Raw genomic sequence first — 27,362 nt, forward strand, 5'->3', positions numbered from 1 at the left:
TATAGATTTGTTTGTTTTTCGTTAGTTATGTTTTATGTTACTGTGTTATCTTACATTATTTATTTTTATTGTTATGTTTTGTTAGTGTTTTTGTGTTGCATTTTATGATTAGTTGTGTATCAAACTCATTTTTACTTTTCAGGTAGGTAAGGTTCAGTTTCTTCGTTCTTAGAAAGTCATTCATTCTTGTTTGAGACTTAGTTAGATGTGTTTAGTTTTGAGTGTATGTTAGTTACTAGGACACCAATGGGAATGTAGCTCGTGGCATTTGCATCAGTAGCATCCTGGATGAGGCTTGACTGAAAGATGTCATTGCCGAGGTACTGCAGATGACCTCTGGTAAAGCTCATTAGAGCTAGGTACGGAGGGGATAGCGTGGTGACCGAAGCCATCTCATGGAGGGAGTCTTCCCCTACAGGGTCAGGATACACTTCATTTAAACTTATTTCATTTGAAAGTGAGATACAACCCTCCAATTCTTTAATAAAGTGGACAGTTAGACAATTGGTGAAATATTAGTTTTTTTTTTTATTAACATCAAATATTTATACAATCACTAATTCAACAATCTTACATGAAATATTAGGATAGAGAAAAAGTCTCTTTATTACTTCTACTACTAGATCAGTATTATTCGTATCTTCATACGTTATCGATTAAATAAAAGTTAATAATAATTAAACTATTCCATTTAGTGAACTTCTGTATACCGATTACAAATGTTAATTTCAATCTTAGATGTAAATTATTCAGTTTTTATTATTAAATTATTTGGTGAATAATCAAAAATGAAAAAGAAACAATCAAACAGGAAAAAGAAAAATAACATGAAGAAATATATATCATAAAAACACAAGAAGAATAAAAAAATTAAAAGAAGATAATAAATATAAAGAAGAAGAAAATGTTGCAAACCAAAAAAAAATAAGTAGAAGAAACAGTTGCAAACAAAGAAAGAATAAAAACAATAAGAGGATCATAAATATAAAGTGGAAGAGAATGTTAAAACCAAAGAAATAATAAGAAGATTAAGAGAAGATGATAAATATAAAGAGGAAGAAAATGTTAAGACCAAGGAAAGAATAAAAAGATTAAGAGACGATGATGAATATAAAGAGAGAGAAAATTTCAAAACTAGAGAACGTGTATACAAATTAAATCAAACCAACGAGCAATTAAATTATTGGCAATAAAAAACAAATAAATGAAATGTTGATCAACTGCAATTTAGGGAGAATATTCTCCGACAATATCAGAGGAGTAATGAACAAGACACAAAAAGACAAGAATTTTTTTGCAATTTAATAAAGATCGGACATGTATGCCTAAGTATATATGTTGTTCTTTTCTATTTTTCAGTCACTCTGTAGTTAACTTTAGAAAATCCAGAAATATACGATTCTAGAGTATAATACACAGATATTTCACGAAATTTATTACATATACACATATGTAATAATGCTTATTAAATTACATTACACATTTTTAAAAGTACATAAAATTTTATTTCACTAATAACTTCTGAATTTTTTTTTATTGTTATAATTGAATAATTATTTACAGTAAAAATATATTTAACTAAAAAAAAAAAAAGTTAAAAAAAAGGATTAAAAAAATCTGATTCCAACTGATGTGCCTTCCCTTGTAAGATACACATATTTCATTAATTAAAATGTTATTTGGCTATAACTCAGGAACCAATGAAAATAAGTACCACTTATGATATATTGTTGAAAAGCTCTCAATGAGGGCTTATTACTGCAGTTAAGAAAAAGTCCAAAATCCAAAAAAATTGGATACTGTTAGTTCAGTCAATTGCAATCATGGGAGGTGCACAACTAGATGTTACAAAGTCTAAATCTAAAATTTCAACATCCTACGCCTAATCGTTTTTGAGTTATGCTAGATATATACATTCATTGGTATGTACGTACAGACGTCATGCCAAAACTAGTCAAAATGGATTCAGGGATGGTCAAAATGGATATTTCCATTGAAATCTGAGAAGTGAAATTTTTCACGATCACAACTTGCTTTACTTCATACAAGGAAGTAAAAAACTTAGTATTAGACAGATATAGGACATACATTTATTTATTAGAGTATTTATAAGAGTTTATTTATATGAGTAATAAAGGAACTTTTACGCTATCCTAATATCTCAGGTAAGATTGTCTGTCTACTTTATTAAAGAATTGGAGGATTGCGCATCTCACTTTCAAATGAAATAAGTTTAAATGAAGTGCAGCAAAAAATGTGTATATGCAATTTAATTGGCATACAAGGAAATCATGTGGTGTCCATATCAGATTTTTTCATTTTGATCATACTGAATTGTCAAATTCTAACTGCTTGGATCTGTTTAAAAATGCAACTGGATTCTAAAGTTTAAAACTTTATCTGAAAAGGAAACTTTTTTAGATTTATGAAAAAATGTACAAATCTTAAGATTAATTCTTAAACCTTCATCATGGAGTTTTGTGTTCATTTACCAATCTTTTTCTTCTTTTGTGCTTGGGAAAATTACATTATCTTTATTAAAAGCTCAGTATTTCAGTAACTTTTTTCTTTGTATTTTATTTTTTCTAATGATCAAAAAATTTTAATTCTGTACTTCTGAAAGTCAGAAAATTTCACTAAGTGGATAACAAAATAGGTGAGACATTCTGTTCAGCACCACAGTCACACAGAGCATCCTTGCCTTCAATAATAAATGCTAACTTCTTAAAATTTGCCATAATTTGACTATACATTACTTCCAGAAAATATTTTGTCTTTTAGTAGAACACTAATCCACTCATTTTATCTCCCCTGTTTTTGATGTAACTGATTGTAATTAGCCCATTGTTTGTATGAAAGAATTTCTTTATTCGACACAAAATATGATGTACTCATTTTTATGTAAATGATGTCATTACTCTATCAGTTTTTGACTCTTTATGCTGCATTTGATTCAGGTGAATTGGAAAGCATTTATCACTTGTTGCAACAACTGCCATTTAAAGCAACTTATCATAGCCATTAGTTTTAAGATCAGTGATGATTCTACAAGTTTTAATTACAGTAGAAACAACACATCTCTCATATTTGGATGTAAACAAAATAAACAATGCACATTTAATACTGGGTCCTGCATCTAGCTCAGTGACCCATTAATACTATTCCTTATTGCATTATTTCTGACCCTTTGTTTCACTAACTGTGAAATAAAATATTAATGCCAGAAATGATATACAGCCTCAACAGCAGTATCATTTTAAAAATATGTCTTGTCCAGAAAAATTTAAGTTTTATTTATGTAAGTTCATGTTTCTTAACACATATTTTTTTAAACTGTCATTGCTGAAGTCCGGAGGTGAAAAGACCAAACCTGAGCTTTGCCATAGACAAAGTCTCAACTTTGTTTGAGGGTTCAGACAAAGTTGGTTTTTTTATCTTATTATACAGTTAGGTGTAGTAAAATTTCTTTTAATGTTCTCTGAATACCTTCAAAATCACCACATTAAATAATAAATCCTAAGCCTTCAGAATAGGTAAAATAACTTGTTTTCATTGGTTGTTTAATATATGTGTCAATAACACATATATTAAACAGAGTAAAATTTGTCAGTAAGAATGAATTATATAAGGGATTTCACTTGACTGGTTACATGCATATGATGATTGTATACATTGTACTTTTTTCTATTATTATTGCAATGATAATTTAGAGTTTACTGATTTTATCAGACAGCACCAACATATGACCTTGATTTGGCATTAAAATTGAGTGTTAATTTTATCAGTGGTAATTTTTTCTTTTGAAGGTGTTTTTACATGATGTAGAAAAGATTACTGTAATGGGTACATTTTTGTATTCTGGTTTCTTTGGTTCAGTTAAGCAACTATATTTTAATCATTAAAAATTTTCAATTAAGTACTTGCATTTCCAAAATGTTCTTTGAGTGTTTCTTTATCACTTTATGAAAATGCATATTTGTTTTACCCCACCTTATATTTTCTATATTGAGATATATTTGATTTACCTGCTTTAGAGAAGATTTTATCTCTTTAAAATATTCTAAGTTTTTTTGTGTAAACATCCTTAATGCCATATGGCATGTAATTGAAGCACCAGATGCCCATAAAGTCGGTAGTATTGAACATTCAAAAACATGATGAGATGTCATAGCTACATTTTGACACATCTTACTGCAGAATGCCACATTACTGCACTTTGGACATGGATAGGGTGATATTAATCTGAAACATAATAAAATTCATTAACAACATCGAAAAGCTTATTATTGAAATTGAAAATACTTCTTGTACTGCTTTGTGTATGTATGAATAATGTTGTAATGGAAAAGTGTGAAAATGCGGCTTGACATGAGTCTTAAGTCACAAATAACATAACCATTCTCAAGAGTATCAAACAATCCATGCCAGAATTACTATGGAAATTAAGGAGTGAGGTAATTTTTAACTTCCTTCTTCAGCAAGCCAAACATCTAGTGTGCCAAGCCCATTGAAAAGTAAATGTTATACAGTCATTTCTTTGTCACCTTTATTTCATTCATCACAGTGACCGGAATGTCTAATTATAATCATTACTATTGGGAAAAGCAACTCTGACGTGGGATTCATGTACTTAATGTGTTTTATAAATGCCAACAACCAAGACCAATGTGAACAAGAAAGACTGGAAGATGTAAAGCAACCTCTTAATGTACTTCTAATAAATATTATAAAACAATGTCTTATGCACAATTCAGAAGGTAACAATGATAGTGATATAATCACTAACTAGTTGAATTGCCTGTGGTTCTCTGGGTGACAGTACTTATTTATTTCCTGTAAGGAACACCATTGATCAAAATTTCAATAATGTTAACAATTTTTTTTTACTTTTATTTGTGTGCCTTGAAATTTTTTATTAATATAAGGGCATTTTAAATCATTAAAAAATTATTTTTTTAAGAGGGGGAGAGAGACTGTTGAAAATTTTTCTATGAAGCTTGTGACATTTTGTTCATTTTTAAAACCATGAAATTTTCCCTGTAGTACATCTTTAGCAAGTAAATAAAGAAATAATAAAAGTAATCATATTTTTTCTAAAAGAAGGGACAAACTAATCAAGACATTTTTATATTTTTTTAGTAATTTTGATTCAAGTTCTGTTTTTTAAACTGTTGAAATACGTTAAAATTCATCTTGTGAGTGTAAATTAAAACTGTATAATTTTATGAATATGAATGAGCTCTCTTTTTTAAATCAAAAAATAATTTCTATAACAGTTTTAATCCTTTCATTTTTGTTCCCAAAAATATTTAATTATAATACAACTAATCTGAACTGTATAATTTTATGAATATGAATGAGCTCTCTTTTTTAAATCAAAAAATAATTTCTATAACAGTTTTAATCCTTTCATTTTTGTTCCCAAAAATATTTAATTATAATAAAACTAATCTGAACAGATTAAAGATAAGACTTTCTGACAGAACATTCAAAGGTCAAAGGTCTGTTCAAAATTTCAAAAACTTCAATATTGTGAAAATTTTACAGGCTTAAATCATTGATAAGTTAATTTTTTATTTTAAATATATCTTGAACTAGTTGAAATTAGACAGTTAAGATGATTCCAAATACGATTAGATAAGATTTTCCAGCAAGTTTTGTTAAAAAACATTTTTGCCATTCAACTTGTATAATACTCAGATGAACAGACACAAATCAAGATAATTTGTTTAGTTTGCTGTGAAGTACAAAGTATGAAAAGAAGAATATTTTGAACAATATAGAAACAAAATTTCACAAATTCCTTCTTTAAAATGAAATACTACCCAACACTCTTGATTTTGACATATTTTAGCTGTAAGCAGATAAATAGTTCTAAAATTAGTGCTTCAAGGAGTTTTAAAAATATTTAAATTTCAAATAACCAATTTAAGTTATTATTGCCACATAGTAATTACAATTAATGACTTTAATTATATTTTTTTCACTAATAATTGGGCATTAAATTAGCAGCTATCAATTTTTACTATAATTGTGTAAAATATAGATGTAATTTTACACAGAAGTATTTCTTTTGGAAAGCTCTTTAGGATAAAGTATACTTGACTCCTATTTGTATTTGGAAATTCTGAGATATTCCACTCCCACTAAAACCACCTTTCTGTACTTCAGATAGAGTGGAAGGTAAATTCACTAGATTCTACTCATTTTAATTACATAGCACTAAACATGTGTAATGTGTATTACATTACAGATTTTAGTACATAACACTAAAACTCTATGACAATCCTTTCTTCTGCTACATATGTTAGAGGGGGGATTGTATGAACCACTATATATAATGAAATTATATATAATATAATCTTTATCTGAAATCTTTATAATCGTTATCTGAAAGAAAATCCTAGGTTACAGTTCCCCAAAAAAATATATATATATTTTCTATAAAAAATTTATTGATTTTATCTGCTTTAGTTCTTGTCCTGTAAATATGTTTTTTCTAAAGAACAAATTCTAAAACATTCTTTCATTTTAGACAATGGTCATTAACTCATTTGTAATTTTAAATTTATTTTCATTTTAATTATGGAATTTTTCTTTTTCAGCGAATAATTTTTTTTTAAAAATTCATCCTGATTAAATTACTTTCTTTAAAAAAAGAATTATTTAATATAGGGAGGAGGAAGAAATCACTGTTCAACATTTTTAATTATTCAAGCAAAGTTTTTTTTTCAAATTTAATGTTGTTAATTTTTTCATGCTATTATTTTTTCATTAATAATTATTATTGTTAAGCCTTATTGTTTATCATTGTTATTACCCATTAAAAATATAAGCATTTGAAGAAAATTACACCAAAAATTCATAACATTGAGGATCTACAGGGGGGACAAGTTCATTGAAATTGGCGTCTTAAGCAGTTTTTCTAACTTCACCCTTTCACTTACAGAATGCTATTCCCTAAAATATTCCAGATGGTGTGTAACATCTGATTACAAGAGAATTTTAGTATTTTATACAGAACCTAAAAGAGATTCTAGGTTCTTTTTTTACTATTATAACGCATCCTAGATATATAAATGTGAAAAAAATGATTTCAACAAAAGAAGACAGATCATCTAAATTAAAAAAATTTTTCTGCACTAGTAACTTCAAATTTCATTCTGTTTAATTTTTGTCTTTTGTAACTTTTGCTACTTTGTATCTCCACCAAGTAAAATATAAAATATTACTCTCAGAATGAGGCCAGAAAATATATTAAAAATTTTAAAACATGTATTCTGCTAAATTTCTGCAAACCTATAGATTCAAATTTTTGTGTAAATTTTTTTGTTATATAAATAAATTCTGGAAAAAAGGAGGTGGACTCTGATGTTTTTGGTTCAAATATCACAAAAAAATGTGATAAGTTCATCTTGTAATTTTCATTGACACTGCTTCAGATATTTAAGTGGTATGTGCAGACACAAATTGAAACAAAGGGTTCATTTTCTTCAATTTATTATGAACCAAATAAGTATCATAAAAAAACAAATTACGATCAATTTACTGAAAAACTTAAATTATGAATAATACATTCTATGATCTGAGCAATATAGAAATAAAATTTCACAAACTCAACTGTGCCTCATTAATGATCAGATTTATTATTAGATGATGCATGTAGATAATTGTACAAAGACATGTTATTTCAGTTTATCACACACACACATACATATATATATAATGTATAGAGTACATTACACAGCATTGCATTAGACAACAATAAATAAATTGCTTTATACCTAAAGACTAGGATCAATCATCCTGTTTTGTATACTGCATACCATTATTTTACACTAATATTTTACTGATGGTTAGTAAATTTCTTTTTTAACCAGGTTAATGCAAAATATTCTTTTTCAAATTAATGACTTTTAAGTTGGTATATATTCTAAAAATTTACCTTTTAAAGCATTGAAAACAATGTGTTTGGGAACGTTCAGATAGTAATGCAGAACAGTGTGGTTTTTCAACAACAACAATATCACCAGCTTTAATTGTGTTTACAGCTTCTGCATACCTTCCTAAGTTTTCTGATTGTTTAAAAGTTATTGAATTGTTTACTGCTGGGTGAGCTTTATTTTGTTTACCAATAACTTTAGGGATTTTACCACCAGCCTCTGTCAACGATTCTGTAATTATAAAAGTAATATTTTTATTTCATTAAATTCTACAGTTTAAGTAACTTTTAATTATGAATAATATAAACTGATTTTTAATCAGTTTAATCAACAAAACTCTCTTTCAGAATATATAGAAAATTACAATTTTGGATACTCTTATTTAATTACAACACTTCAAACCATCCACATTACATTAACTATCTGCTTTTAGAAATATAATCCAAAGGCTAATCAATTTAGCTGTGTCATTTGAAGACTACATAGAAGAACTGCACACCAAAAAATACCTAGCACACAGAGGTGTGCTAGGTATTTTTCGGTGTGTTGTCAGATCTGATAACACACGATAGATACACCTATCTAAAATAAGTAAAGATAAAACATAAAATATGTATAAAATATTCAGAGAAAATATCTCTAAAATTTAAAAAATCCAGATTCAATGTTATCTTCAAAATAGTAAACAAAACAAACTATTATTTACCGAGCATAGTCATTAAACAAACAAAATAAGCTTATAATACATAAAATATATAAACTGAACCGCTGTAACTGCTCAACTTCTTTATTGATGAAGTAAAATGCAGCTTCAAATAGACAAAATAAACACTTGAAAGTCCTTCATAACAGAGTCAACATTTGTCAATCATTTCATATTTATTAGCAATCTAATATATTATTATACATATATCGTTTAAACAATATAATTATTGACAATCTTGATTGTACATGCAGTGCACAAAAAAAAGATCACACATTAAAACATTTGTGTCATGAAATATGTAAATTTTCTAAAATATATCAGTACAATACACTAAATGAACAACTCAATTCAAATCCAACATACTTTTTCATCATATATTAAATACCTGTTTACATAATTCAAGAGAATTGCCATCAGTAACATTAGCTGAAGCCAGTGTATGCATAGCAGCACTAGCCAATGAAGAAGGCCACAAAAGCGAATGAAATCATGATGTAAGTTGTTAAAAATATTGTATTTATTACATTTGTTTTTTTAGATTTTCATTTCAAAAATTTATGGTTTTACGTAATTATCATCACTGACTTATAAATAAAAAAACATAAAATAAATATTTAGTTTTTATAATAAAACATTATATAAAATATTTTTTTCAGAGTTTATATTCCACATTTTATAGAAAATGAAAGTATAATATGTATCTTAAAAACAGAAATCTAGACAATGGTGTCTGCCGCCTCTCCTGATCAGTGACTCAGTTTCTTCTAATTATTTCTTATCAGCCATACTCAAGAAAAATTAATCATTTCAACAAAATAGCAACAATAATAATTACTGGATAAAACAAAACTCTAAATATTTACAGATTAGCATAATCCACAGAAAATCGAATATATAATTAATAATTACATAGTCTAGTTTTCTGATAAATGAATTATCAAGGATAAATATTTATATCTCCTAGCCAACTAGAATTACAAAACAACTGCATTAATAAAATTTTTATTAATGTCTTTTAGAAGGCTTTTTCTCTAGATTGCCGTTGTAAATACAAAACAGGAAAATGTATTACTCAAGGAATTGTAAAATCTAGCTCTACAGTAAGAAAAATTTGTGAATCTTATTCTTAATCCTAAAAGATTATATTTTGATAATTTAATATCTAATTCAAAATAAATCAAAAACTATGCAGTAAGTTATCAAAAATAAAAGTGGTTTTGAAAATAAAACAGGTCAGATAACACCACCAAAAATATAATTGGGCAACTACTGTTATCTCATTCCTTATTCATCTAGCAGAGTAATTAGATTCTTTTCCAGTATTTCAAATAACAATAGTATTAATCCATTTCAAATAAAGCCATTTTCTTTGAATGATTTTGTTAATGAATCAGTACAGTATTTTTATTTCCTGTTATCCAGGAAGTTAAAGCTTATATTTTAAATATAAAGAGTAAACAGTTGATGCTGTTATTTTCTCGTTTACAAATCTTTCAACAATGGAATATTTTCCAGCTGCATTAAGACTTATGTTGTAATTTTCCTTCTGAAGAAAGTTTCTGCACTTTATTAAATCTATAACTATGTTGCTAACATACTTTTAGAAATTATGAAAAATAGACCTCTTTATATTTCTTGAGAATCATAATAGCAACTTTTATCACCACATATTTTTAAAAAAACAAACATGTTCCCCAAAACAGTTTCTCATTCAATGAAGATCTTATCTTATTCAATGACTTTCTCATCTGATTTAAGACAAGACAGTACAAATAATTCTTAACATTCCTTAACAAAACGTACTGTAAATTTCACAACAGAATATTAACCCAACAAATCAATTTTCTTGACTTCAACACAAAAAATAATCAGTATAAATATTTCAAAATATATGGATAACTAATAATTACATGCTTGTTTGTTCACAAGGCCTCTAATCACTCAATTAAACATAAATTCTCAGCTTTTGGAACCATAATTCATAGACTACTCAACATGCACACTTAAAAATTAAATTTTGTTAGATGCTACTGTTCTGTCACAGGCAAATCATTGCTGAGACAACGTTACATGTTTAACCAAATATAAAACTTTTTTTTTCCTGTTTAGTCTCCGGGAATCACCATCAGGTATTACTTCAGAGGATGAGTTGTGTGGTTAACTCAAACCCAACCACCAAAATGTAGTGGATGTGTTTTCAAAGAATTAACGATTTTGGTTGATAGACATACTTTTTATTAAGCTGTTTTGGAGATAGTCCTTATTGCTGTTAGTAATAGGGACTATAGTCACTTGTTTTCAAGCTGTACGAGTTTGAACAAGACTGTGAGTTGTTTACTACAGAGTGACGTTAGTAGAACTCTGAAAATTTTCTGTGATTCACGGCAAGTGAAAATATTCTAAGCAAATGCTGTCTTATAAGAGGGAATCTTTTTTTCTCATACATCTTTCTAACCCTGCCAAATCCTTCCGAACCCTTTGGTATCTATACTGATCCGGTCCCCCAACCCCCTCCTCCATCTCCAAAATTTTTGAACCCATTTTTAGGGTCATACATTTTGCCTAGAACGGTCGTGGTAAATCATATGCAGAGCTTTTGAAAACTGTGAAGCAAACAGTGACCAGAGAAGAGGCAGGCAAGGTCTTCTCAATGAGAAAAGGAGTAAATAATGAACTATGTATTAGGGTGAAGGGCATAGAGAGAAAGCTGAAAATTTCACGACGTTACTACGTAACAAGGCTGCAGACTGGCAGTTTGACACTAGAACCCAGAATGGAAGAACTGTAGTCCAGAAAAAAAATGTTATCGCTGCTGGGACTCTGGCCATGTGTCCGCCGATTGCAAAGGTATAGATAGAACAACAGGGGCCTAGGAGTACAGAATGTACGAACACTAAGGCGTGCGCGATTTGAGGGACAGTAAGATGCATATCCGCAAAATGAAGGTATTGCAACTAAATACCAATCGCAGCTGCAGAGCTCATGACGTATGTTGGGAGGTCGCTGTGAAAACCAAAGTTGACGTGGTCGTCATAGCAGAACCGAACACAACGGTCGTCAGCAATCCAAGATGGATACCAGATGCGACTGGGGTGGCATTGATAGGTTTTATTACAATGAGAACCCTAGTCGGGAAATGTGGAGCTGGTCACGGATTTGTGTGAACGGACCTGGGAGATGTAGCGATTTTGCGTGTACCACTCTCCGAACGGTGACATTGGAGACTTTGTTGAATTTCTTGAACTAGTTGAGAAAGTACTGAGTTTTACGCCAGTTCATAACTGGCGTATACTGGACGAGGAAACTCTATCGGATCATTTCCTAATAGGTCATGAAATAATGACAACACATTTTAATAAACTAGGAAAAATAGGACCTCCAAAAGAGGGTGTATTAGGTTTGCGGAAACAGTAGAGGAGAGGCTAGCAAATGTCACCGATTCTGAAGAGTTGGTAGAATTCGTTAAAGAGGATTGCGTAAGGGCGAAAGTAACGGTAACGGTCCTGGATAGACGTCACACATACTGGTGGGACTCAGACTTGGAAATCCTAAGGAAAAAAGTATGGTCGGCAAGAAGGAGATTACAAAGGACCAATAGAAGGAACTGTTTAATAAATAGAGATACTGCTAGACATGGTTATGTAGTGGCCAGGGCTGCATATACCGCGGCGATTAAGAAAACAAAAATAAATGCTGGAATGAGCTCTGTAATGACCCTTGGGGAAGTGGTTATAAATTAGTTACCGGGAAACTGGGACAGCGTTTACCAGTGATTGACGATGACAAAGTACGAGAGCAAGTGGCATTGTTATTTTCAGTGAGAGAAGATCCGGCCAGAGAAGAAATAGTAGCAGAAGATGTACAGTTGTTCACAGTGCAGAAAGGCCGGGAAAAGGATGAAGTGAGAAAGAGACCAGATCCCAATTGTCTACCCGTAGAGATAATTAGAATACTAGTAGAAAAAGTCCCTGTTACTTTACTTGATATTTTTAACGACATGCTGATGGCGATTATATATCCAGGACAAGGAAGACCTCCAGGTTGGTGTTAATAAAGAAACCGGGGCACCAGATGGTTCAGCCTCCTGCAGACCAATAAACTTGATAAATAATTTATATAAATTATTTGAGAGACTGTTAGTGGCGAGACTAAAAGAATATATCGATGAAAAAGGAGGATTCAGCTCCAGCAATATGGGTTCCGACCCGGCAGATCAACTGCTGATACCGCCAACGAGGTTATGAGACTGGTCAACAACGCTGCAAAGAGTACTTGGAGAACGCGTAGTATACTGGTAGTCATTTTGGTTGATTTAAAGAACGCCTTTAACTCTCTCTTATGCGTTAAAACAACATGAAGTTTCGGACTGTGTACGACGTATGATACAGCGGTATTTACAGGAGAGAGAACTGATTAATATGACGGGTGGTGGTGACTTAAGATTCACAGTCTCTAGCGGGGTGCCTCAGGGGAAGGCACTGGGCCCCATCCTCTGGAACCTCATCTTTGACAAGGTTCTCAACTTGTCATATCCGGAAGAAGTTAGGCCTATAGCGTTTGCTGACGACTTGGCGCTCGTGGTTATGGCGAGAAAAGTAGAGGAAGTGGCGACGGCGGCGAACACCACGCTTACTATGGTGTGTGACTGGATGGATTCAAAAGGGTTACGATTATCATATAATAAGTCATTAATGATACTGATGACGGGTAGACAAAGAGCTATCCTTGTCCGGACGGTAGGGGACCCATCCAGTCGATCTAACATATCAAGTATTTAGGAATGTGACTTGACCACAGGCGGTCTTTTACGTACCATGTGCAGCAGATCAGAACCAAGACGGAACAAATCGTTAAAAACTTAAATGTGTTTATGAAGAATGCATCCGGTCCTAGAGCTTCTGTAAGAAGACTATATGCACACGTAATTAATTTTGTCTTATTATATGAAGTGACTGTGTGGCACAGAGCGTTGGAAGTGGGTAGAAATAGAAGACAACTAGAAAGTGTCCAACAAAGACTGGCCTTACGAATTGCATCTGCGTATTCCTCGGTGTCTACTGAGGCTATCCTGGTAGTCACCGGGGTTTCGTCAATCCAACAGCTGGCCAGAGCCAGACGAAAGACAGCTAGTGTGATGACCAAAAAAGATGCCAACCAAGAAATGTTAAATGAATGACAAGAGAGGTGGAGTGACTCGAATTAAGGTCAATGGACAAGAAGGCTGATAGGCGAGATGAGACCGTAGCTCGAGAGGGGGTTTGGTGAGCTGGGTTTTTGATTCGCACAATTCCTGATCGGCCACGGGACTTTCAGGGCTTACCTCCACGCGAGAAATAGAGCTGACAGCCCTGAATGTGTGTATTGTAATGAACAAGATACTGCGGTGTCTTCTTCGAGTGCTGTAGGTGGAGTAACGAGCTTAAGGAATGTGAGGCAGTTACGGGTCAGCTTAGAGTGATAACGTGGTGCAAGTGATGCTAACGAGAGCAGAAAAATGTAACTTCGTTGCTAATTATGTGATCAAGGTGTTGAAGAAAAAAAGAAGAAGCGAGGGGGTGAAAGACAGCATATCGTGGAGTCACAGTTCATTCGTGTTCGCACGGATGGGCTGTGACACTGAAGCGGAGGTACTCCGGTAACCCCTGAGCTCGCGACGCGAGACACCAGTGCTCCGAGATGAAGAGTTGGCAATATATGTAATGTGTGAGTATAATTCAAGGTGAGTAGTAAGTCTTTTAGTTGTCTAGCTTGTTGATTAAAATGTACATTTAATTAGTGAATTAGAAGATAAAATGGTCTGAGAAGTAACCCAGTGAAGTAAAAAGAAGTCATTTGTTGTGGGCGGGGGGAGGGGTTGAGGGACAGCCTTCAGTGGAGTGATCGTCTGCCCATGCTTGCATGGGTGGGCAGCGGTGATGAAGCTGTGGGACTCCTAAGCCTCCCTGCTCTGACACCCCTAGGGTTGTGCTATACTTAAATGCAAAACTGGCCCTGGGTGGAGAAGAACGGTGAAGTAGGAGTTTTATAGTCGGTAAGATGTGGGCACACATAGGCTCTTAACAACATCTAACCAAACCCATGTGAGTCCGATACTCCCCAACTTGTGTGGGGAGTACATAAATGTTATTTCTCTGCAACATCAATAACAAAAAAAAACCACCAAAGAACACCAGTATCCACAATCTAGTACTGAAATCTGTACTAGGATTTGAATTTTGGAACTTTTGACTTTGAAATCAGCTGTTTTGCGAAGACACGTTCACCACTAGACCAACCTGGTGGGTTATCAAATATAAATCTAGTCATTTTTGACTATACCTTTAACTGAATTCTAACCAGTTCTGCAATATCACAGAATAACTATAACAAATTGGGTTATACATACCATTATGAAGAACTTTTATTTTTCCCAAAATTTGTATTCACTTTTAGAATTTGAATATAACCATTTCAAGTAGCTATATTAACGTCTAGCTGACTTAACTTCTACCTTGGCCATTGTCACAAAATTTTAATTATATAAAATATTTATTTTAATTCTGCATTTAATTTATTTATAATGATTAAATAATTACTGGAAAAAAAAACAGTTTACTGTATTATACTGAATCGCTTAATTTAACGCAATTTTAATTTTATCTAATAAAATTAATAGTAATTCCCAAGAATAGGTTTCCATGTCAGGCTTATTAGGAAAAATAAAAGAGTAAATCAGTTTAACAACCATTTTACTCCAGTTATACTAAGCTATTATACTAATTAAACGTACTATTGAATACAGCACAGATCAAGGAGAGGAGATATCTCTTTCTTGTAGGGAAAGAAAAAAGATTTCTCTTCTTAATCTATATTATATGACAAGATCTCAAAATGTAGATGATACTGTGCCCTACAAGTGACAATTTTATCTGTTCAGTACCACGACCGATTAAATACTGAACATCATTACGCAGAGAAACAAACTCTATCTATTAATTGTTCTGCAATAGTCTTTGGATATAACAACTTTATACAATGATGAATATATGAATTATATGCATTGCTTCAACTCGATAGAGGAAATTTTAAGTACACATTGTAGTCAATACAGCATATCAACAGTTGTTTAAATAATTGGATTCTATATTGTGCAAGTCTTTTCTTTAGTAACAAACATTTTTTTTTTACTTATAAGATTATGTAAAATATGTAGAAAAATGTTTTTGTACACAAATTTCTTAAAATCATAGCATACTTTAAACATTTTTTAATATTATACAAAAATTAAATGATTTGTCTGCCTTAAAAATTATATCTTCAAAGGTTTAAACAATTTGGTTTTAAATAATTTTATGGAGCTAATTTCAAAGGTTTTAAATTCTTTAGCAATTGGTAAAGATTTTTATTTATAGCATAGGGATCCATGATTAAATTTTACAAAAATACACTGCTCATTATTACACCTATAGTTACTTTTATAAACATTTTAAAAATGCAAGCTGGGAAGAAACAAATGAGACAGTTTTAGAGAACGCGGCATCAAGAAATTGAAGTGTAGCATATTAGTAATATAAATTGGTGTTTGTCATGTTTCTGTATTAGAATAATAATGTATATAAAATTATTCTACGTATATCTTTATTGTAACATTGGCAGATCTAGAAGCTCTTTTTAGATGAGAATTTAGTTGAATATTTACATGTCTCCTGCTCATTGAAGAAATAGTTTTTCTGAATATAGATTGATATGTTCAAGAAATAGTCATAGTTTATATTATCTATGTATACATTGTTACTTATTCTCACAAATGCTTAATTACCATACGATATAACTAGATCATACATCTTATACCTCATTTGATACATCTTATACCATAAGATGTACAAGTGTAGTGTAAACAATTTTTCACTAAATGTGATCTGGTCGGCTAGTTCCTTTGTTAGATGGAAATTTTGAATTATCTATGGCAAATAACTGTAATTTTTTTTTTGTCTTCAGTCATTTGACTGGTTTGATGCAGCTCTCCAAGATTCCCTATCTAGTGCTAGTCGTTTAATTTCAGTATACCCTCTACATTCTACATCCCTAACAATTTGTTTTACATATTCCAAACGTGGCCTGCCTACACAATTTTTCCCTTCTACCTGTCCTTCCAATATTAAAGCGACTATTCCAGGATGCCTTAGTATGTGGCCTATAAGTCTGTCTCTTCTTTTAACTATATTTTTCCAAATACTTCTTTCTTCATCTATTTGCCGCAATACCTCTTCATTTGTCACTTTATCGACCCATCTGATTTTTAACATTCTCCTATAGCACCACATTTCAAAAGCTTCTAATCTTTTCTTCTCAGATACTCCGATTGTCCGAGTTTGAATTCCATATAAAGCGACACTCCAAACATACACTTTCAAAAATCTTTTCCTGACATTTAAATTAATTTTTGATGTAAACAAATTATATTTCTTACTGAAGGCTCGTTTAGCTTGTGCTATTCGGCATTTTATATCGCTCCTGCTTCGTCCATCTTTAGTAATTCTACTTCCCAAATAACAAAATTCTTCTACCTCCATAATCTTTTCTCCTCCTATTTTCACATTCAGTGGTCCATCTTTGTTATTTCTACTACATTTCATTACTTTTGTTTTGTTCTTGTTTATTTTCATGCGATAATTCTTGCGTAGGACTTCATCTATGCCGTTCATTGTTTCTTCTAAATCCTTTTTACTCTCGGCTAGAATTACTATATCATCAGCAAATCGTAGCATCTTTATCTTTTCACCTTGTACTGTTACTCCGAATCTAAATTGTTCTTTAACATCATTAACTGCTAGTTCCATGTAAAGATTAAAAAGTAATGGAGATAGGGAACATCCTTGTTGAACTCCCTTTCTTATTACGGCTTTTTCTTTTTATTTAATTTAAAAATTAAATATGATCACAAAAATTGTTTGAAATTAATCTTACTACAATAAAATCTGTAAACTGTTTCAAAGTCTCCCCATGAACTAAACAGAATTTTCATAATTCAATACCATTTTTCAAAAAAAATCTCGCAATAAAGTTCTACTTTCCTGGCATCTGTTATTTACTTTTATATAAGAGAATAATTATACATGAAAAAGTTATCTAAGATTTCTCTTTTGGGCAGGAATAAATAAGTATGCATTATTGAGCTTAATATAAAGTGGGTTTATGTTTGCAAAAATGTGAGAAAATCAACTCCAAACCCTCTACTGAAGATACTGACCTTAAAATTTTACCAACAGATTTCCCCATAAACACACTATACAAAATTTTATCAAAATCGATTTATTCAGACAAGTTATTAAGCTTCAAACACACCAATGTACATACTTATGTATGCACATTGCCCCCCCACTTTTTTTTTGTTTTTAGGGATCTCTGGTCATGAAACGTCAAGAAATGCAAAAAGAACCCATAACCCATTTTTTAACTGATTACCATACCTTCCCTTCTTGCAGCATAGTTCTAGAATTATGATAATAGGAAAGTAAAAATTGGTAAGAGATACCTCTGAAAACATGTCAATCTTCTGTATAGCTTTATTTACTGTGCGTAGATAATAATTTTCGTTAGAATAAACTAAAAATATTAAAATCCAGATCTTGATAATCTAATGAATTTGTTAATAATATTTAAAGATAAATAAAAATACTTATGTTAATAAAATTTTTTAAACGTTTTGAAAAAACTAAACAGACTCAAAAAACAAAAAGATATTGCATTGCAAAAAAAAATTTTTCTACTACACCCTCAAAACAATCTTAGATATTTATTTTTTGAAATCAGCACTAAATTTTAAAGGAATTTTGAGTGCACAAAATATCAAAATATGGAATACAAAATGTATGAATACAAAATGTACTTGAATAACATATTCAAGTTAAGCAACAGTATATGGCTTTAGTCAATAGAAGGAACTGATTTGAAAAACCAACTCTAGGTTATTTACTTTAAATAAATTCCTAATACTTTGTCATCTCCATGCAGAAAGGCTGAAAAAATTTTAAAATACTTTATTTAGAAGTAACAACTTATAATTCATTTTAAATTTGACACAGACTTCAAAAAGTATTGGAAAAGTTTTCCCCTTTCCAATAGTACAACTTTTTTTCTTTTTTGTATTTGTTAATTTTTTTTCTAAAATTATTAATTTTATCATTTTTAGTTTTGTAGCAGAAATAAGGGCAAGCCTACAAAAAAAACTCTTCATAAGAACAGAAGATTCTGAAAGTCATCTAACTAAACAACTGCCTAGATCTGAGACTTTCACTCAATCATATTTTTTAAATAGTCCAGTACTGCTTGGTATTGGTGTGGAACCACTAAGGGATCATACTGTATTGTTTAAAAATATGTTCATCCAAATTAATACATGTAATGAAAAATTATGTCAAAACAATATATATATATATATATATATATATATATATATATTTATATTCTAACTCTAATAATATAGATATATATACATATTAGTAGTAACTCTTAATATTATATATACATATATACAGTTTGAAATCTGCTAATAATTTACCTTTCACCAATCACATCGAACTATAAAAAAGTACTCTTATATTAATAGTAATTTCTGAAATGGGCAATAAAATTATTGCTTACAAGTATGAAAACTAAATACACTTTTAACCTAATGTAGAAAATGTATAAATAAACAATTTAATGAATAATGAAAATATAGATAAAACCCTATTTAGACCTTTCATATTATATATTGGTGTACCATCTTTGTTTAACACATTATTAGATTTTAATTTACGTACCCCAAAATTTTCCTTTACTTTCCTGTATGCTCCGTCTATTTTACCAATGTTCATTTCTCTTTCCACTTCTGAACACTTTTCTTTAATCCACTCTTCTTTCGCCAGTTTGCACTTCCTGTTTATAGCATTTCTTAATTGCCGATAGTTCCTTTTACTTTCTTCATCACCAGCATTCTTATATTTTCTACGTTCATCCATCAGCTGCAATATATCGTCTGAAACCCAAGGTTTTTCTACCAGTTCTCTTTATTCTGCCTAAGTTTGCTTCTGCTGATTTAAGAATTTCCTTTTTAACATTCTCCCATTCTTCTTCTACATTTTCTACCTTATCTTTTTTACCCAGACCTCTTGCAATGTCCTCCTCAAAAATCTTCTTTACCACCTCTTCCTCAAGCTTCTCTAAATTCCACCGATTCTTTTCTTCAGGTTTTTAAACCCCAATCTACATTTCATTATCACCAAATTATGGTCGCTATCAATGTCTGCTCCAGGGTAAGTTTTGCAGTCAACGAGTTGATTTCTAAATCTTTGCTTAACCATGATATAATCTATCTGATACCTTGCAGTATCGCCTGGCTTTTTCCAAGTGTATATTCTTCTATTATGATTTTTAAATTGGGTGTTGGCAATTACTAAATTATACTTCATGCAAAACTCTATAAGTCGGTCCCCTCTTTCATTCCTTTTGCCCAGCCCGTATTCACCCACTATATTTCCTTCCTTGCCTTTTCCAGTGCTTGCATTCCAATCTCCAACTATTATTAAATTTTCATCTCCTTTTAGGTGTTTAATTGCTTCATCAATCTCTTCGTATACACACTCTACCTCATCATCATCATGGGCGCTTGTAGGCATATAGACGTTAACAATCGTTGTCGGTTTAGGTTTTGATTTTATCCTTATTAAAACTGTAATTATAAAAAGTTTAAAAAATACTCCAATTATTTGTAACTTTTATTATTTTTTATCTCTTTTGCTTATTGTTATAAGAAATAAGCTGTGCTGGTGTGTTTTGTTTTTGCAAAAAAAGCCTGACCTTTCATTCAAATTCTAAGTAAAATATAAAATTATTTTTTACATGAATTTATAGATATAAAAAATCCAATTACAATAGATATTTTTTGGAAAGGACTCATTTCAGCCGTTGGATCCACTAATGATTACATTTCAAGATGACAGTCAGTATAGTTTTTGTTTAGGTGAATTGCTTTGGTGAAGTTCATACAAGTAATAGTAGTGTTAAGTAGTATGAAGAAAACTATTAAAAAAGAAATGAATAATAATCAGCTTTAGATCAGGTTCATCTTGTGTTATGTGTATGCAAGCATATACATTCACTAAAACACACACACACACATCTCTTTGTCTATAAAATGTTATAGTAATAATAATATAATGTGATTACCATCTTTAACAGGATTTTTTGATAACATAGCAAGCATAATTTGCACATCTTTCTGCCATTTCTGTCGTCTTTCCTAAGGTAATTTTGCATCATCTAAAGTTGTTAGTGTACAACGAAATGCTTCTATTGCTGATTTATGCTGTTTTAATGCCAGTAAACATCTTGCTTTCCTATAAATAAAAGTGTTTTATTTAGATTGTACAACTTATTAATCACAAATTTTATAACCAAAAATTAATTAATTAAGTGTTAGATAATATCTTGCAATTTTTCTTATGTTGAATTTTTGTTAAAGAAAATTTCAAAAGCTGTTAAATCATATCTGTCTGAAACACTTTCAACAATTTGAAAGATTGAGAAGAATTTTTCTGCACTTGATAAAGATACTTCCTTTAATATGCTATTGATGTGCAATCAGTAGCCATTAATAAATGCCAACAGTAAGAAAATATCTATTTGTGGAGGAGTCTTAAATCCAGTGTTCTTTTTTTGTTAACTTTGGTATAGATTTCACTAATTTGCTATTTGTGGTTTGTCCAAGGTATTATGGAATTCAGAAACTAATTCAGAAACCCTGAAACTAATAATATTTTAAATGGCATAAACTGCAATGATCATTGTTAAATAAAAATTTCAAGTTCATATTATGAATTACACCCAGCATCCATAATTAAAGCTTCTTCTTTCTTTGTCTATTTAGCCTGCAGAACCACTATAAAGTACTCCTTCAGAGGATGAATGAGGGTGATATGTATGAATGTAAAAGAAGTGTTGTCTTGGCAGTCTCAGGTCGATCATTCTTAACCCATCAGGTTGGTCTAGTAGTGAACACGTCTTCCCAAATCAGCTGATTTGGAAGTCGAGAGTTCCAGCGTTCAAGTTCTAGTAAAGTCAGTTATTTTTACATGGATTTGAATACTAGATACTGGTGTATCTAGTATCTACTAGATATGTAGATATGTATCTACTGGTGTAGAGACTTGTAAATACTGGCGTTCTTTGGTGGTTGGGTTTCAATTAACCACACATCTTAGAAATGGTTGAACTGAGACTGTATAAGGCTACACTTCATTTACACTCATACATATCACCCTCATTCATCCTCTGAAGTATTATCTGAAAGGTAATTACCGGAGGCTAAACAGGAAAAAGAAAGTTTTGACAATTTGTGTAAACTTTTATCAGAAATAAATATATGCAAATTTTGCCAAGGCCCTCTAAAATTTATTTGTTGCTGAAATAAAAACTTTTATGATTTAGCTATTTTTAGGAACACCAGTAATGTTAATGACGTAAGATGTGCTAATTGGACTGACTATTTCCACTTGTCATCTACTAATGAAGGACCTATTCAAGGTTTGTGTCACAGACTGATGACATATAGTGTAAATACGTACAGGCTCGGCTCATTTAGCCTGTGCTCATATGACAATAAACATATATACCCACCAAAAGCAGTAATGCAGGAAATTAAACCAATATTTGAAGATCTTCCGAATCCAGTCCTGCTGCAAAAGTATCTGAGGGAGTGTTTGGACAATATTATTTAGTCAAGGATACCAAAAAATATGTTTGTATGTAGGAATACTCTGGAATTTGGCGTTAATGAGGTTATGAGCTCCTACAATGCTGGTAATATGACAAAATGTTTAATGTTTGAAAAGGTAGGGTTAAATCCTGGGTAGAACTGTGTCAAAGTTTCCAAACATTTTGATGAAACTTGCATCAGGGAGGCTGATAAGGATATATAAGAAATTAATAAATGCAAAGTCTTAAGCAGAAAAGAAAAAAGCTGGAACACATTGAGGAGTAGGAGGATTCGGACAACCCATCTTATAGTGCTGGTAGGCACTGACACTTTGTTCATTCTCAGGTGGGTCCCCAGTACAATCTTTAAAGTTGATTTCCCAAAAATCTTGTATTTTAATTTTTAGGTACACTTTTCTCAACAACCAGAAATGATATTTGAACAATTCTTTTTACGTTTTAAAAAAAAACATCTCTTTAACACTACAGAAAGTTAATTTTCAAAGAACACATTACAAAATTTAAAAATTGATAATTTCTCTTTTGAGGCACAGGAAAACCTCAAGTAATTATGGTAAAATTTAAAAAAATGTGAAATAATGATACTAAAGTAAAAAACCAAATCCATAGTGTTGAACAAAACCCTGAAAAAATAAAGTAAAAAAATTGTTAAATAACCATTGAAGAATGACTCTTTCTTTTTTTTTTTGCTTTTCTTAGAGTCTGTTCACTAAACTACTCAGTTGATGAATTCTACAAACACGTAAGAAACTGATGCCATTAAATCTTCAAGTAACTTCACTTTTCTATGATTTGACATAATCACCCATGCAAAAGATGTTTCAATTTGCAAGATAGTATCAATAAGCTTTAAAATGAGACCAACTTTATCACCTTAATAGTTACCAAAGTTATCTTGACCTAGCACTACTTTTTTTTTGAGGATGATATGTATGAGTGTAAGTGTAGTCTTGAACAATCTCAGGTTGACCATTCCTGAGATGTGTGGTTAATTGAAACCCAACCACCAAAGAACACCAGTATCCATGATCTAGTATTCAAATTCCGATAAAAATAATTGCCTTTACAAGGATTTGAACCTTAGAACTCTCAACTTGAAATCAGGTGATTTGCGAAGATGTGTTCACCATTAGACCAACCCGATAGGTTAACTTGATGGGTCTGACCTACTACTACTGCAAGTAAAAATTTTCCATTTTCTAATAAATTTGAAGGGCTCTAAAAACGAAACAGTTAATGATCGAGATCTGGAATTCAGTATTTTCGCATAACTCTATCAGTAGTTAATTCATACCAATTTTCATGAAAATCCTAGTTGGTCAGGTTGTGGACATTGTTGATTTAACATGGAATGACCCATATAGAACATATTCATTATGTGTTTTTTGTTATTTAATTTGAAATTTAAGTTAGTTTCCAAAAATGTTAACTGCTACAGTTGTATACTAATGATCTCTTAAAATTATTTTAATGTACCATACTGACTTGTATTTATTATTTAAATAACCAATTTCTTTTCTTTGTAGCTAACTTGTGATAGTAATTGCATAAGATTTCAGTAAACTAGACATTTGAACATGGCAGTTCAGATAAACTTTATATGTACTGTAATTTAAACATGAATGTTTGAAATTTGTACACATTAATTATTTTTTAAATATAGAATTATGTAAAAAAACAAACTAACCGGTCGTACACTTTATAGTATAACGAAGAAGGGTAACCAGATTCAAAAGCTGCATTGATGTTGTCAAGCGCCTTTTGATGTTCTCCAATATGATAAAATACAGCAGACCTGTTAGCTAATACTATTGCCAGTTCCTGTAATGATTCTGTATTAAAATAAAACTCAAATTGTAAATTATTAAAACAATATTAACAGTATAGGTAATCACTATTAACACCTATTGTTAACTGAATGCTACTAACTTAAAAAGTCTTTGCAGTTAAAAATAAGTATACAACTGCATAAGTAATGCAGTTAAAACATTTACAGTCCTGTAAGTAACAACCTGCAACATTAGTGATTATTCACATATCAATATGTAAAAAATATGTTGACTTTACTATTTTCAAACTGGTTCATTTGCATATTAGAAATAGTACAAAAATTAAGATAAACAACATTCCAAAAAAATTAAAAGAATTTCAACTTTAAGAAAAAGTTTTACAACTTTTTAAAAAAACATTACTAATTGAATAAAAGATGTCAAAAGAGATTGTTATTTCATAATAATTTAAAAAATTATGAAAACCCAGCGGATAGTAGAATTTATTTTGAACATCTGTGTTCACCTCAGGAGAATTTAAAAAATTCAAAATTAATTCTAAGATGACGTATTTTTTTTATTTTATCTAAATCCATAAATTGTAAAATTAAAAATCAAAAGGATGAATCATTGACCACTGTTACACTGAACGACAGTTTACATTAAGCAACTCCTGTAATTATTGTCACATTTAATGATACTTTATTGAAATTAATTAAAAAACACTTAAATTTACTTGAATATTAACAGTGATTTCACTATAATTTTAAAAACTTATAACTAATATAAAATAAAAAATTAAAATTAATTAAAAATTAAAGATAATCTTAATTTTTTTTTCGATAACGATTTTTTTAACGTAAACTGTGAACAAACATAAGTAAAAACAATACACAGAAAGAGCTAAATACTCACCACCATTATCTTGAGGACATTTTAATACTGATTTTGAATATTTGAATAATGCATTACTGTAATCATTAGCTTGAAATGCTTTATTTCCATCAGTTTTAAGTTGTTTAGCAACATTTAAATTTTTATCATTGGTTAATTTTGATATTTGATTAGATCTTACAAATGGATTAATACAAACAAATTTAAATTTATCTTCATTATTATTTAACAAAGAGAAGTTATTTAAATCATTTTCTTCAAGTGAACTACATAACTGTAGATGTTGTTTTTTAAAAAATCCACCAATATTATTTTCTAATGTATTCAACATTTTTCTAATGAACACTACTAGTACAAAAATACGAGAGAACCATGTGCTTAGTATACTGTATGTGTATGAAACACTAGCATAGTATATGAAGTTAGATTTATTTTTAGAACATTTACTGTGTCATTGTAGGGATCTATTAATAGATCAGAAAGCAACCATTACCAGTCAAGTGCATTTTCAAGATAATATGTAGCTATAATATTTTTTAATTTTTTTTTTTAAATATCTAAAACATCTACATTTATTGATTACAGTCAGTCTGTGTTGTGATCAATCTTCTTGTTCATCTTATCTAATCCTGGGTTCAGGTCCTAAAAAGTATCTGGCTGTTTTCCATTATTACATTTGAACAAAAAAAAAAGAAGTTAAATTATCTATTAATAAGGTAGCAGTCAAGTAAATAATAAAGATCACAAAACTGCACGTATAACAAATAAGTGAAATATATAAATTTTTTTATATTATTCAGTTTTTAAGTAGACAGTATAATTTTATTATAATAAATCTAGTTCAGTCTAATAAGTACCTACTGTTTTTTTTTTTTTTTTTCAGTGAATAACATTTTTTTAAGTAGTATTGTAAGTTAAATTCTTTCACAATACACTATTTAAACAAACAGAACCTTAATCATACTATAACTATTAATGATCATGTAACCATTAATCATATAAAAAAAACTAATCTTAGAACAACTAACCAGACTAAATTTAATAAATGTAATGTTTTAAAAGCCTACAACATGTTTTCAGTTGCTTCTGTGTGTATTTGATCTGCCATTCTCACCCTAGTGTCAATTATTACTACTGATAGCAGTTATTATTTTTTTTAATTTAGGCAGATACATGTTTAAAATGTGGTCAAAAAGTGTATTGAATATGAACTATTTTCAGTTTATTTAGTAATTGCATTGCAGTTTCTTGGTAGATTTCCGCATTAAGTGTTTTCAAAGAAAATGAAGCCAGTTAGTTATTCTTCACCTTTCTTTCTTTTTCCTGTTTAGCCTTCGATAACTACCGTTCAGATAATACTTCAGAGGATGAATGATGATGATGATATGTATAAATGTAAATGAAGTGTGGTCTCGTACATTCTTCACACATTCAGTTATTTTTCACCTTGTAATTGCATACCACACATAAATTTTCTGTTGGTGTAGAGGTTGTGAATGGATGATGTGAGGATTTTTGGAGCTCCAGTAACAATCATTCTGATTATTAACATAACTATTGTATATAGTTATTAACTTAAACGAAACAAAGTCTCTAATGTAAAAAATACATATCCAACACTAACGCTCTCCTGAACAAACTGATTAAACCACTGACAATAGTGAAGCCTAGCAGCATGATCATCTGCAAATAAAAAGCTTCTTGGAACAAAAGAAAAGATTTAATTGTTAAATAATTTTCCTCAATAAAAATTCTTTCTTCGTGTTCAAAACCATGTCTTCTTAATAACAAACACAGATAACTATAAATAGCTAACTGTTCACAAAAAATAAATAAAAACTTATATAGGCTGATTATAAAACAACAATACATAATGGTACCAATCTGTTCATCGAAAATTATTGTATTGACTTTTCTAAAAATATTTTGCTTGGGTTGTGTTTTAAAACCAACACCCACTAAATGTTGCTTTCTTTATTATTGATTACAATACTTATCAATAAATAAATAGAAAACTAATAAAAAATGACAAAAAATTTTAAATCCCTCACCAAAAGTCAAAAATTATATTTAATTCTGTTGATCATGCACATACCAATAAGCACTTTCTAAAAATTAAAAACTACTTTATACAATAATTCAGGATAAATATAATTAAACACCACCTTTGATATTACAATCGTCGCAAAACTGGTTCAGGGTCAACAGTGAATTCAACACTTAACACATTGCAGACACCTGAATATGCCTGAATACAAGGTTGAAAGCATCTTACCATATGGGCCAACTATCAATGTATGCTTAGATTGTTTC

The 27,362-nt window shown here is 30.4% G+C and overlaps 1 pseudogene; it reads right to left on the reverse strand.

Moving 5' to 3' along the window:
* LOC142328397 (protein-lysine N-methyltransferase SMYD4-like) overlaps nt 1-25,476 on the reverse strand; it is a 38,842-nt pseudogene extending 13,366 nt beyond the window's left edge.
* Between the last annotated feature and the right edge of the window lie 1,886 nt (nt 25,477-27,362).

Source organism: Lycorma delicatula, chromosome 7 (assembly GCF_047948215.1).
Source record: "Lycorma delicatula isolate Av1 chromosome 7, ASM4794821v1, whole genome shotgun sequence".
NCBI classification, from domain to species: Eukaryota; Metazoa; Arthropoda; class Insecta; order Hemiptera; family Fulgoridae; genus Lycorma; species Lycorma delicatula.